This window comes from Hylobates moloch, unplaced genomic scaffold, assembly GCF_009828535.3.
Source record: "Hylobates moloch isolate HMO894 unplaced genomic scaffold, HMol_V3 SCAFFOLD_3, whole genome shotgun sequence".
NCBI lineage: Eukaryota > Metazoa > Chordata > Mammalia > Primates > Hylobatidae > Hylobates > Hylobates moloch.
The window spans coordinates 60,792,855-60,808,021 of record NW_026652278.1 but is presented as its reverse complement, the minus strand read 5'-3'; the positions used below and the strand labels follow the sequence as shown (position 1 = coordinate 60,808,021).

At 33.6% G+C, this 15,167-nt stretch overlaps 1 long non-coding RNA gene across 1 annotated transcript in view; it reads right to left on the bottom strand.

The window, feature by feature from the left end:
* The window catches only part of LOC116478865 (uncharacterized), a 148,948-nt gene that overhangs the window by 58,660 nt on the left and 75,121 nt on the right, over positions 1-15,167 (bottom strand). The window contains exon 4 of the long non-coding RNA XR_004250870.2: positions 9,320-9,428. This is a non-coding gene — a long non-coding RNA (uncharacterized LOC116478865). The remainder of the gene's footprint in view (positions 1-9,319; positions 9,429-15,167) is intronic.

The window sequence follows — 15,167 nt, the reverse complement described above, 5'->3', positions numbered from 1 at the left end:
TCAAATGGTATTTCTAGTTCTAGATCCCTGAGGAATCGCCACACTGACTTCCACGATGGTTGAACTAGTTTACAGTCCCACCAACAGTGTAAAAGTGTTCCTATTTCTCCACATCCTCTCCAGCACCTGTTGTTTCCTGATTTTTTAATGATGGCCATTCTAACTGGTGTAAGATGGTATCTCACTGTGGTTTTGATTTGCATTTCTCTGATGGCCAGTGATGATGAGCATTTCTTCATGTGTTTTTTGGCTGCATAAATGTCTTCTTTTGAGAAGTGTCTGTTCATGAGCTAAGACAAATTTCTATATGACATAAAAATTTAGAAACAAATTAGGGTTTGTCATTATGAGTGAAAGCTGAATATATACACACACAGAAACATGAATGTATGTGTGTATGTATGTATATATTCATATATTTCTAGTGTGGAAGAACAAAATAATGAGCTATTTTGTGTTTTTAAAGTATGTTTCTAAGCATTATTTTAACACAAGAAAAAGAAAAAACTCATAATTACCAACTAGGAAAATATATATGACTACATAATTTTTGCAGAGAATTTTTAACTATAAAATGAAAGGAAAAAATGTAAAAAAAACTCTTAACTACATGCAAATTAACTGACCAAAATCATCCATACAATAAAAGCCACACATAATAATTAAAAAACAGAAATTGTTTTAAAACAGTAAAATGATATACCCAAACAGGAAAACATATTTGCAAAATTATGACCAAAATTTTGGTTATTAATATTTACATGCTTTCCTTCTAAGTCAATAAATATTTATTTTTCCTATACAAAAGTTAATTAGGATAATAAGAGATGCTAAATAAAGAAGATAAGCAAATCTCCTAATTTAAGTAAAATATTCAAACAGCATTAAAAAGATATAAACAAATGAGATGATTTTTATCATTAGATTGGCAAAAAATTAGAGAATTGTGAATAATGAACTTACTGAATATTGTTTATGGGTTCAAACTGGCATAATCTTTCTAAATAGGAATTTGGCAATTTAGGTAATAACTCAATGGTATTAAGCGTGTGAATAATATTAAAAAATTTATCCGAAGGAAATAAGTATAAAAAAAACACACATTAGCATTGGCTAGAAAAGAAAGTATTAGAACTCAATACTTGCACACATTAGGAGAGTGGATATAAAAATTATAGCCCATCTATATAATATGATACTGTATAGCTATTAAAAGTGAGTATATATATCCATACTTTGCATAGAAGTATAAATTTTTGGTGTGTGTTTTATGATATCATTTATATTTTAAAAAGTGAAAAGACACTATGTACACTTATTAAAACAACTGACAGATGATAGACAGATAACATTAATCATGTTTATCTTCAGTAAAAATATTAAGACATTTTATGTAATTTTTTTCATCTTTTATTTTAAATTCAAACGGTTTGTTACATTGGTATGTTGCATGATGCTGAGGTTTAGAAATGGATAATCCTGTCACCCAGATGATGAGCATAGTACCCAATAGGTAGTTTTTCACTCCAGTCCACTTTCCTCCTTTCCACTTCTCATAGTCCTCAGTTTCTATTATTCACATCTTTATGTGTACATGTACCAAATATTTAGTTCCCACTTATAAGTGACAACATTTGGTTTTCTGTTCTTATGTATATTTGCTTAGGATAATGGCCTCCAGCTGCATCCATTTTATTGTAAAGGACATGATTTTTTTATGGCTGCATACTATTCTATGTTGTATATGTACCACATTTTCTTTTTCTTTTACCATTGATGGGCACCTAGGTTGATTCCACGTCTTTGCTATTGTGAATAGCACTGCAATGAACATATGAGCACATGTGTCTTTTTTGTAGAACTATTCATTTTCCTTCTGGTATATACAGAGTAATGGGATTGCTGAGTTGAATGGTAGTTCTCTGAGATATCTCCAAACTGCTTTCCACAGTGGCTGAACTAACTTGCTTTCCCACCAACAGTGTATAAATATTTCCTTTTTTCCTCAGCCTTGCCAGCATCTGTTAGTTTTTGACTTTTAAACAAATCACCATTCTGACTAGTATAAGACAGTATCTCAATGTGGTTTTGATTTGCATTTCTCTGATGATACAGTGATGATGAGCATTTAGTTTATATGTTTGCAGTTTGTATGTCTTCTTTTGAGAAGTGTCCGATCATGTCCTTTGCCTATTTTTAAACTGGATTATTTGTGTTTTGCTGGTTGATTTAAGTTCCTTGCATTCTGCATATTAGATTTTTGTTAGATGCATATTTTGTGAATTTTTTCCCATTCTGTAGGTTGTCTTTTTATTCAATTGATAGTTTCTTTTGCTTTGCAGAAGCTCTTTAGTTTAACTAGGTCCCACTTGTCAATTTCTGTTTTGTTTCCATTACTTTCGGGGACTTAGCCATAAATTCTTTGCCAAAGCTGATGTCAAGAAGGATATTTCCTAGGTTTTCGTCCAGGATTTTTATAGTTTGAGGTCTTACATTTGTATCTTTAGTATACCTTAAGTTAATTTTTATACATGGTGAAAGGTAGGGGTCCAGCTTTATTCTTCTGCAAATGGCCAGCACCATTTACTAAATAAGTCCTTTCCTTCACTGTTTATTTTTGCTGACTTTGTCAAAGATTGGATCATTGTAGCTGTGTGGCTTTATTTCTGGATTTTCTGTTCTGTTTCATTGGCCTGCCTTTTTTTGTACCAGTGCCAGGCTGTTTGGGTTACTGTAGCCTTACAGTATAGTTTGAAGTTGGGTAGTGTAATGCCTTGGGCTTTGTTCTGGCTTAGGATTGTTTTGTCTATTCAAGTTCTTTTGTCGTTCTATATAAGTTTTAAAATGGTTTTCTCTAATTCTGTAAAAAATGGCATTGGTGTTTTGATAGGAGTAGCATTGAATTTGTAAATTGTTTGGGCAGTATGACCATTTTAATGATATTGACCTTTTAAGGACAGTTTAAAAACATGTTGGTCTCATTAAAGAAAATTTTCTAAAATTTCCTAAAATTTAAATTATTCAGTAAATCCATGAATTACTCGAGTAACAAACAATTTTATGCAACCTAAAGAAACTTAAAGAACTGTCCAACTGTGACTTTAAGATAATCAAAACTAGATTTTCCTTTATGAGCCTGACATAGTCAAGTGAAATCTTTTGAAGAAGTTCTAGAGTTCAGTGATTCAGAGCCATGGACATTCTCTCTCTCTCTCTCCCCTCCCTTTCCTCCCTCTCTGTTTCTCTCCAACTCCCTCTTTCTCTTTCTCTCTTCATTATTGGCTTTGAAGAAGCAAGACTCCATGAATTCCATACCTATAAGGTGATAAATTCTGCCTGCCAACAACCAGAGGAATCCTGCAGTCAGATTCATCCCTATTTAAGCCTCCAGGGGAGAATACAGCCTGGCTGACACCTTGGCTTCATTATTTATCTTGAAACCATGAATGGAAACTCAGAACTAGACTGCTGACCTAGAGAAAGGCGGTGTTTCAAGCCACTAAGTTTTTGGTAAATTGTTACCCAGCAACAGAAACTATGCATAGAGAAAAAATCTGAAAGGCTAAAATAACAATAGCTTTTTCTGTGTACAAGAAGTATCGGGGTGAAGTGGGGTGTCATTAGTGAGAGTGTAGGTGATTAAATGGAACTTGCATTTTTTGCTTTATAATTTTATATCGTTTCACACTCTTCTGTACATACTATTTCATAATTTTTAATTTAAAAGTAAATTAAAGATTTAGAAAGGTAAAATGCAGGTGATAATCTAAGGAAACCAAATCTAGGCAGATAAAAACTTATTTTTCTCATTATTTCAATAGATTGTGAATTTTTACTTTTTCAACAGTGTTATGTCAGTGTCATCGCTCAACGTAGTAGATTTCAATGAAGAGCTATTCACAGAAAGGTGAAGGATTACTGGAAACCCACAAAAGTTGTGTGAAAGGTTACTGGAAATCAACAATGAAAAATCTTAGGGCTATCAAAAGTAAAGAACTGCTACTACCCACCTATGCAAGGTTACCAGAATTCAGAAGAACTGTCATTGTGCTGACCAACAGGAGTTGTGGCCTTTGGTTGAAGAACACAACTGTAGCCCCACAGAAAGTAAACAGGGATAATAAATATTCTGATCTTACTCTGTTTTTAAGTCTAATCTCCTACAGTTGCCTTCCATTTAACAAATCTAACCAGAAGGCAGGCATCAAAGGAAATGCTGATGCAATACATAAAGATTAGCTTGGAAAGGCATAATCAAGGTGAAAAATGGATTTGGAAGGGCGGATAGGAAAATATATAGAAAACCATTCCTTCTGCCCTTCACATGTACTACTGATATTTTACCAGATCCTCTCAAAAAAGTTTCCACAAAGATGTAGCACACACACACACAACACACACACACACACACACTTCCACAGATTGGCACTTGTTAACTACTACATAATTATTAGTTTCATTCATCATATTCTTACCTGAAATGTATCATGGTGACTATCATCTGTGCATTTTATATAAAGTGTTATAGAAGCGTAAATAAAATGATAAATTTACATAAGTCGTTGTTGTTATAAAACCTGCTTCTCTGCTAGTTGTAAGGCAAAAATTGATAATGACTCTCAGGATATTTTATATGTGTTCCACTGACCTCTTTCGTTCTATAAGGACCTTAGCTAGACAGGGTTCTTTAAACAGTGACGTGAACCACAGATCCATTCCTACATGATACAAATTCTTAATGACTTGTTTTTACTGAGTTGACATTTTTTTTTTTTTTTGACCAAAACTCTTGGCTAAGGAAATACTAAGAAGTGCCTCAATGAATCTCTTGGTTTCCAGGTGTAGTCTTCCTTGCCCTCATTAACTATCAAGGCCCAAATTCCTCTTGGAAATTGAAATAAATATCCTTAGCCAATATCTCTTTCTCTAGCTACTGGTTTAGAGAAATGAGAAAATAAAAATAGCGTTTGCATTTCTTTGTGAAAATCTTCCTGTCCTGAGTTTTACGATCTTCTAATTCACCGAGCCCAAGGTCACAAATTATTTAAGTCATTTATTAGGTATAATCGTAAGGCAGTCACTCTAAACACCATCTATTGGTTTGCACAGCTGTCCTGGTGGGCTTTGTGAGAAATACAACTCTATAGAGCCTATATTTTAAGACACATACCACATCCTGTATAGTACCTTAGTAAGGCATCAATCTATTCCAATACTTAGTATCCCATGATTAATTAGCCATCATTAAAGATGACTGTATGTCAAAGCACTCTAATTAGTATTCAGTCTCTGTGGCTCATAGTGGCCATTCTGCCCACTTTTTTTCTGATGTTGAAGCGCAGCTATCTAGTGTCTGCTACTATTAACTTCAGTAGTCTCAAGGACATTAAAAGATATGGACTGCTTCTTAAAAGTTGTCATAGTGGTTTCATGGTTTCTTTTTTCCCGCCCATTTTTTTCTGTTTGTTATTGAAAGCCTTCACATTTATCTTTTTCCTGAGTACGTGTTCTCAGGTAATTCAAGGCAGATGTTTCATGCTGTACTCCTTACAATTAGAATTATAATCTTGGCAACTAAATGTTACCGTGTCTTGATCTCCCAATGTTTTGTCTCTTCCTGAAGCTTATATCCTGCAACCACTGGTAATAATTTGAGAAATATGAAGTCATGACATGCCACAGATTACCTATGTCCTGTTTCTCCCTGCCAGGTCAGTTTTCTGCACACTCTTCAAACAAGTAAGGAAGCCAATCCTATACATCAGCTATATAATTCAATTTCCCAGTGCCATTTCAGTGTAGGTCCAGATCCCAGCAAGTTAAGTACGTTCAAATATGGTAATTTGGAAGAGGTCAACAAAGAGAATATTTACAAAGCTATGGGTAGGGTTACATAAAACCAAAAAGGGATTGCAAGGTATATTAAGACTAGCAACAGAAAACAGCTTACACCACTCTAGATTGCAAGGGTCAAAGAATGTGGTTATTAAAAATGTTATAAGAGACAACCATCAATATAGATGAATATATTGCCCATCAGAGTGGAATAAATGCACCATCTCACTGTCCTTCTGCCTTCCAGTTTTTTGGCAGTGATTTTTATTACTTGACCTCAATAAGAAACCAAAGTGTAAGAGAGCATACTTTTGCAGTCTATAAAAGTCGGTTTCCCAGGGCATGGAGAAGGATGGAGAAGAAGATTGTTGGAATGTGTCAAAGTCATTATTTGCTATCTTTTTTTTGGACTAACTCACTGTATTTGATTTCTGAAACTCTGATTTCTGATCCTTTTATTTGCACTGCTATTATTCAGTTTACATATTGGCAAACTGGGGATTCTATTAGTAGCTTATTTCAGACTTTTTTTTACATGGTAAGGGCTAATAAAATATATAACGCTTTTCAAATAAAGAAATATATGTCTTCCAGTAAATCAGTAGAGAATTGCATTTAAACATGTGTAACATCATTCATCTGAGTATCTTAAAATTGCCTTATGGACAAGTATGATTCTATTTAAGAGCCAGAGAAAATGAGATCTGAAATTACTTTTTCAAAAGGTCAAAAGGCAGAAAGTTAGTAACAAAATTGAGGTTTCTGAATTTGTACTTGAGCAACCTAATCACTAAGCCTACCTGAGTCTTCTCAAGTTGTCCTAATGACCTAGATGGGTGAACAGTTAATTTTCCACACGAGTGCATTAGACATAGGACCACTTTTCTCCATCACTCTCTTTGGCTCTTCACTGTCTTTCCCACACTGATTTCCAAGAAGCCTGTCTGCTTCTTTGCTGAGAAAGTTCTTGTAAAGCTGAAAGAAGCTGAATAAACTTTTCCTAGTGTACACTGGAATTGTCCAGGTTTTTGCACAGACATGGTCTGATGAACTCTCAGTAAAATGAATGTAAAGCTTCTCTAAATATGGTATCCTGGACAGGAAGACCTTCAGTCTCCTCTCTTGCTACATGAGATAATCTTCTCTGGTTAATCTAGATTCCAGGGAAGGGGTTCATAACAATTGCATTCCTTCTGGAGGAACTTCCCTTAGTCAGATAAGGGAAAGTTCAGAGAACGGCTCTCTGAGAGTTTTAGGGGAGAAACAGGGTAGAGAGACGGAGTGGTAAGACAAGTTCAGAAAGATCTTGGTTCTGAGGCTGCTTCTTTAGTTCAAAGTACTTAGCATGTCAAAATGCCACACTTTGTAGTGTCATTTTCTGAGCTTCAGCACATCTGTTGTAGACTTCTTTTTCTTTGTACCTCCCACACAAGCAACGTATTGATATATCTTTTTTCACTTACCTTACATTTTTTTCTCAATGAGATCTGCATTTGCTCTGTCTTCATCTTCTGATATATTCCATGAGCGCCCTTTTAAGACTTTAGCCCATGTCTTTTCAAGCTTATATTAACCTCACTTTTCCTGTCTCAAATTGACTTCACATTGAATTACCAAGTATTTTGTATCAAATCTACATTATCTTGTAACATGGAGCTAAAGGAAATCAGGGTCTTCTCATGCAGAATTGAGTTTATGCCATCTTGAGGTTTTTAGAAATCCAAATATTCCACCAATATATTTAAAGGTGGGCTCATAAACCCCTAAATAACTCCTTGCTGAACTAGAGATGTGATGATTTGATGTAGGTTATGAACTCCTATGAAATTGGGTGTCAAGAATCCTGTGTGTCTGTGTGTGTGCAAATATGTACATATACATATATCTCATATGCATATGTACATATGTGTACGTATATATAGAGAGAAAAATAGATGACCTTTTAAGGAGAAGTTTTATTGCTTTCATCAGATTCTCAATAAGAACCAAGACTCAAAAGAAGAAATGAAAATTTGAAGTATATATGTAATATAGGGGTAATAGAAAAATCATTTTAATAAATAGGAAAGGCTTTTTCAAGTGCAAAGAATATGATATTGATAATAAAAATTTACGGAAGTGATCAGAAGAGTATTCATTAGAGACACTGTAAACATCTGAGCTGGATATAAAATGATGACTAGTGTTTACGTGTGTGGGGAGTAGGGGAACATTCAAGGAAACTGTTTCTATTTCATTAAAAGCCTGAAGAAAAATTTTGAAAAAGGGGCCCACTTACAGGATAGCAATGCTAGTAACTTCTATTTTTATCATCACTGACTACATAATCAGTCCTGTGCAAAGTATATTATATAGATTGTTTAGTGTTCACTGTACCCCATAAGACAAGTACTATAATGTATTTAATTATCCTATTTTACATATAAAAAACTAATGTTCAGTAATGATAGTAAGTTGATACTGACGATATATTAATAACTAATAAGTGGACAAGGCAAGATGTAAACTTTAACCATTAAACTCTGCCTAGCCAGTGCTAGCTGGAGTGGTTGGTTGATTTTATGATGAAAATAGAATTAAGATTCTGCAGGAATTAAATTGGCACATAAATAAAACCCTATTCATCTCTCATTCAAATTTAGTTAGCTTGTTAATAAGAATCCACATCATCAATGACATCTGGGTCTACTGTGACTGAAAAGCTGTTACCACTGATTTCAAATGTATAAAATTAGTATTTAACAAACTATTTTAAGCCTTTTTTTCCCTTTCAAATGACTAAAAGTGTTCTTTAATAATGGAAATTCTTGCTAGCCATTGTCTTCTTTACATGTTACTGTCTTATAAGATACCCTTATTAAAATGCTAATTAAAGCTCTGACAAAAGTTGAAGAAATTCTGCAACTCATTTTAAGTAAGAATAGATATTAACATGTTTCACTTTGTGATAATGTGCCTTGTCATTGCTAAGTAATTCAAAGCTGCTTTTTTCTTCATATTTAACAAAATGAGTTGGAGACAAGCTGCTGAACTTTTAATAAGAGTCTCACTAGAACACTGAGTCAGAAAGCAAATTGAATTGGTAAGCAATTATTAGGGATTATACTTAGTTTTGGACTCTAATCAGTGTGAATGGAATGTGCAGCTACCACATACATGGTTGGAGTTGAATCAGGAACTTGTATTATTAGACTCTACAGAATGCTTATATGTTGAATAGACCAGAAGATATTTTGTCAGTCTTATAAGACACCCTAAGAAATAAAACAGATGCTAAATACCTAAGTATAAAATGATTTTTTAAAATTAACCTGCTCAACATTTTTTTCATATATTAAATGATTCAGAATAGAAACTCATAGTATTCTAGCTCATTGTAAATATCTTTATCTTCCTTGAAATAAACAAACTGACAAAAAATAATCCCAGAAATTTTAGAGTAGAAGGTGACGATTTTACACATTATTAATTTGTGGCAACTTACCTCATATTAGTCAAAAGGGCTCTCCTGCAGAAAATCGTTTTGGGATTTTTCAAGCCAGCCACTGTTTCAGTGTACTGCAAATGTCAAGGCATTTCCAGCTTTTGCTAAACTAAATGAACATACGAGTTAGCCACAGTTAAAAGGTAATAATATTTTTTTCCCATTTTTCCTTTAGGGAAAGGTTCTTGCTCTGTCACCTAGATTGGAGTGCAGTGGCACAATAATGGCTCAAGCAGCCTCCAACACCTGAGCTTAGACGATCCCAGCACCTCAGCCTATTGAGTAGCTAGGACTGCAGGTGCATGCTACCACACCCAGCTAATTTATTTTTTATTTAATTTTAATTTTTTTAAATAGTTAGGATCTTGCTATGTTGCTCAGGCTGGTCTTGTACTCCTCCTTCTTTCTTATTCTTTAAATCATTTCTAGATTACATATAATATCCAAGACAAGGTAAATGCAGTGTAAATTGTTGTTATATTGTATTATTTAGGGAATAATGACCAAAAAAAGTCTGTACATGTTCAGTACAGATGCGACCATCCATTTTTTAAAAAAAATTTACAATCCATTGTTGGTTAAATGTGTGAATGCAGAACCCGTGGATGCGGAGGGTTGACTGTATTATTATGTTACAGAAACTTCCAGCACTGCAATGTTACTACTTTCTCCTATGTATAAGTTTCTATTTTTGTATACTTAGTTCTTTAATCAATTAAAGGTGAACTTTGTGAAAATATAAGGAAGAGTTCTATTTCATTTATACATTTCTTTTATATTTTTGCACTGCTTATAGTATGTTTAGTTGTCTTATAAGACCCTGTGACCATTATTTCATTTCCCCCCAATGTTCAGATATATGTAAATATTTTACATATATGATAAAATTTAATTTGTCAAATTCTTAAAAAAATCCGGTTGAGATTTTGATTGTTTAAATTTAAGTAATACATTTAGGGAGACTTGGCATATTTTTTATATTGAGACATTGCCACCAAAAAGAAGGCATGTCTTACCATTTATTAACATCTTACATTTATCATTAATCTTTCATATTTTTCTTTAAATGGTTTTTGGACATGTCTTCAAAGATTAACTTACAGGTATTTTAAAAATTATTTTGTTATTATCAAATTTTTAATTTTCCCCAGTTAGTAGCTGCTGCTATTAAAAAGATCTATTAATTTTTTCATTTTTAATCACACTATTTTATTAGTTCTTATTCAAAGAGACCCTTCATACAATACCTCTTTATTGATCTAGAGCCCTCTGATACTGACCATGCATGTAATACCCTCTTCATTCTATTGTGAAAATACTAGTATTACAAATTTTGCCTACTAATTATTGTTCTTACCTAAGTCACACTAAGATCTTTGGCCGTCTTTCTTAGTGAGATACATATTACAGTCTTGCAGTATATTAAGCCTGATGATGGGTGAATGTATGGATAAATGAGAAAACTTGAATTTGAGAGTGATTTTATGTGATTTCATGCCAGTCTCTTAACTAGTCTAAGTTTTTTTTTTATTTCAAATCTATAAAAGGTGAGAAGAAAAATAATACCTATATCACAGGTGGTTTTATGGAACAAGTAAAATAACATTTTAAGCTATAAAATAATGAAAAATATCTCATGTTACTTCTATTACTGTAATACTTTGGCTATAAGTAATGCTATGCCTATAGGATTTTTCTTTTCAAAGTTCTTTGGTTTGATACATCTTGAGGGTACATTTTTCTTAGGTATTCTATATATTCCTTTATAGAAAAAAATACTGGGCCAATATAAGTGAAAAGTGGAAATTAAACTTCAGAAATTTCACACCACAAAATAATTAAATGTTACCTGTCTATACATAGAAATACACCATATGTGTCTTTTGCCTAATTTAAAACTTACATGAATTTTAGTTTTCACATTTTAATCCTAGAAAGTAACATGATGGGTAACTGGAAGTGGTCAATTTGATTTTTTAGTTTATTATCCCCTTACTGTGGCTTTTTGCAAAGTTACTTAATCTGTTTGTCTCTCTTTTGCTAATTGTAAAAAAAGAAAAATAATTGTTGAAATAACTATGGCTTAAGCAAAAAAGGATGATATAACCATATGGAATGTAGATTTTTTACAGACATTAAAATGTTACTTTAGCAACAATAATAATTTTATTTCAAGGAAGACTGATGAAATGTAAATTTTGGTCTTAAAAATCACTCCAACAAGATTAGTAAAAAGGCTTATAGATCTTTCAAGACCCTGACTATCTCTTTCAAAACATCATTTCTTGAGTAAAAAGTAATCAGAAACATTCTTGGTTCCTCTTGAAATTGATGTGATCTAAAAAAAAAAAAAAATAACACAAGAGAAATAAAAAAAGATGTAAGAAATTTGGGTCAAACTTAAACGTCAACAAATCCTCTCCTCTGTCAGGGACATAAAAGATGAAAATGTTTAGACTTTATTTAACTTGAAAAGAGCAATGCTTTAACACTTGGAATCTTCACTATTTTACTCTCTATTATTTTAGGAAATAAAAAAATCTCAGAGTAGGAAGAAATATTAGGGTTATCTATTCCACTGCGGTCAATGACTTAACCTCTTTTATTGTATTTCACTCGAATGTTGGCTTATTTTCCTATTTCCTCATACAAATTGTTTCAATTTGGAAAAACTGTACTGGCTAGCTATTGCTTATATTGATCTTAAATTTACTTCCTAGAGATGTCTTAGATCCTAGATTCAAATAAAGTAATAGCAGAAGAAAGAGCAGCTGCAGCTACACAGTATGATGTCATGTGATAGATCTGTACCCTTATGTTTTGTAGAGAAAAGAACACAAACAAAATGAGAAAATAAAAAAGGAAGACACCCAGAAGGGTAATTGTTCTCGGTACTTTCTAACTATAAGAAGAGGCATTGTAATTTAAACAAAGGTGTCATCCAGGAGACAGGCATGCATTTGGCATGATCCTAATATATAGTCCTTAGAAAGACAAGTAGAAGGAAAACACCACCCCTCACATACAATATATAGTTGGAAAATTGATAAATTTATATAGATACAGACCTAGCAATTTATGCATATGTAAAGTTCTATAGCTTTATCTCTATATCTGCAATCATTTTTAGATTACAGACACAGAAATTTTTCATGAGAACATGCTGGTATTTGAAATGTTTCAAAAAATCTGTTCCATTTAAGTAAGCCTATCTTAGCCGATTCCCCCATCTTCCAAAATCATGATGCAAAACAAATGTCAACTAATGACAGAATCCAGAAACAAAGCTTTTTAGAGACACAAAGAAAAGCATGGTAGTGGAGAGTAAGTTGCATCAGGCCAGACACGGTGGCTCACGCCTGTAATCCCAGCACTTTGGGAGGCCAAGACGGGCAGATTACCTGAGGTCAAGAGATCGAGACCAAACTGGCTAACATGTTGAAACCCCATCTCTACTAAAAATACAAAAATTAGCCGGGTGTGGTGGCACATCCCTGTAATACAAGCTACTTGGGAGGCTGAGGCAGGAGATTCACTTGAGCCCAGGAGACGGAGGTTGCAGTGAGCTGAGATCATGCTACTGCACTCCAACCTGGCTGACAGAGCAAGATTCTGTCTCAAAAAAAAAAAAAAAAAAAGTTGCAAGCATCTGAACTCCAGGCCTTTAAAGAGAAAATGTTAAGTGCAAGGGATGGTTCCCATTCTCAAGAGATTGGGGAAGTTGGTGTGTTCCTGAGGCAGAGACTGTAGCACCAGGGGAAAAGGCAGGGAACAAGGGTTACCTAGAAGCTGAGAGGTACATTCTTACTCACATGATTTATGGAGGAAGAGTTTTCTGGAAGCGGGAAGTGAGATAATAGGACAGGCCAAAGAAAAGACATAAGCAAAAGTGTGGTCTCAGTTGAAGACTAGCCTCAGCCTGATCCAATGGCAACTCAGGAGTACAAATTGCCCCAGTGAATTGGTCAGAGCTTGAGACTGTCTTTTGCTACCCCAATGCCAGGCCATCATTAGTTTAGGGATATCCTCGGGCATACGTAGGGTTGGCCTGACATCCCAGACAAAACAAAAGAGAGTTTTGAATAAAATCAGAGGCATATATGATGTAGGGAGAATTATTTACAGCCTCAAAGTATTAGACTTTAAGTGTTGAATAATTCCAATCAAAAGTCAGAGTTAATATTTTGGTTTTTAGTACTGGTGTGGGGGCCTATCCGGTATGAATGGTGCCTACATGTTCTTTTCAAATAAGCAAAATTTTAATACTTACTCAAATTCGTTTGGTTTGAGCATTGTACTCATACCCGTAGCCAGGAGAGATGGGATATACTGATTGACTTTGAAAGTCCGAGTTCTTTGGGCTGGTAATGGGGTCAACTAATCCAGGGCCATATGGATTATTAAAAAGAGGTATAGAAATAATGGGAAAATGAAAGGAAAATGTAGTTGTTAGAAAGCAAGCACATGTCTGTTACTATTACCCGGTACATTCTTGTGTTTATTGACTGGGGTACAGAGTCAAAGTGAGACTCAGACATTCAAAGGAAAAAAATGCCCCATGTCCTCTAACCTTCAGTCCAGAACTCTTTCTATCATGCCAATTTCTTCACAATCCCTCTGCTTAGTTTCTTCTAAACCTTTCTAATAAAATCGTAGGTCATTTTCCATTAGAGTTGTAAAATAGTAGTAAGTAATGAATTCTTAGTTGTATTCTACTACTCATTTTCTTGTGTTAATCACTGCCCTGCATTAAGATCATCTTTCCACAGCGTTTTAAAGAAATTGTAGACACCTGGGACTCATTTTCACAGGTTCCAATTTAAGAGATTCAGGCATGAGTATGGATGCTTATATTATTCAAGGCGCTCTACAAGTGATTGCACGCCAATTAAAACTTCTATTGGGTTGGTGCAAAAGTGACTGCGATTTTGACCATTACTTTCAGTGGCAAAAATCGCAACTACTTTTGCACCAACCTAATCATATCTATGTTTGAAAATTGCTAAAATCAAGGAAACTGCATAAAGAGATTGACTGATTTTCTGTTATATTCTGGACCAGTTCCTTTAAGATGAGTGTTTAATTCATCAATTATAAATTCGCAAGTTTTGATTCATCTTACATAAAAGGCCTGTAGGGCAATTATCACCGGGCTTCTATAAGTAGCGGCAGCCACATTACAAGTTTTAGGGAAGACATTCTTGACCATCGTTAAAGAGTGAAGTAAAACTTCACTCTTCAGAAACAAGTTTTAAAAATATTCCTTTCTAATAGTATTTCTTTTATATATAATATTGGGGAGTGATTTCTAAGATTTTAAACATGAAAATAAATAATTATACACTGTGGAAATTCCTCTCTCTTTGGATATCTTGAAGATAGAATAGTTAGAAATATCAAGAAACGATAAAAAGTAAAATTAAAGCTCTCTTCTACAACACAGTTCCAGTTTGAAATAACTGGATTTTAAAATGAAATAAAGAGAGAATATAGTTTGAGTGAGATTGAAGGCTATGCTAAACTGTTCATTGTCAGTTGTTCTATAAACTTAATTTTCTTAGCATGAATTATGTTTTACTTTATTAAAATTAATAAAGTATGTAAAATTTTACATATCTATAAAATATAAAAATTAATTCATGCTAAAGTAGATAAAAGTAAAGAAGAAAAACTGAGCCTATCCAAGCACCACAACTGTCCAAAAAAAGAGAAAGTCAATTAACGTCTCTGATAAATTAATTAAACTACATATTCAAAATGGGTTATTTCACTTAAATTGATTATTTGTTGTTTTCCTTACCAAACTGCTGTATATAAGGTAAATTGTATTGTCATCTTTAAAATGTTA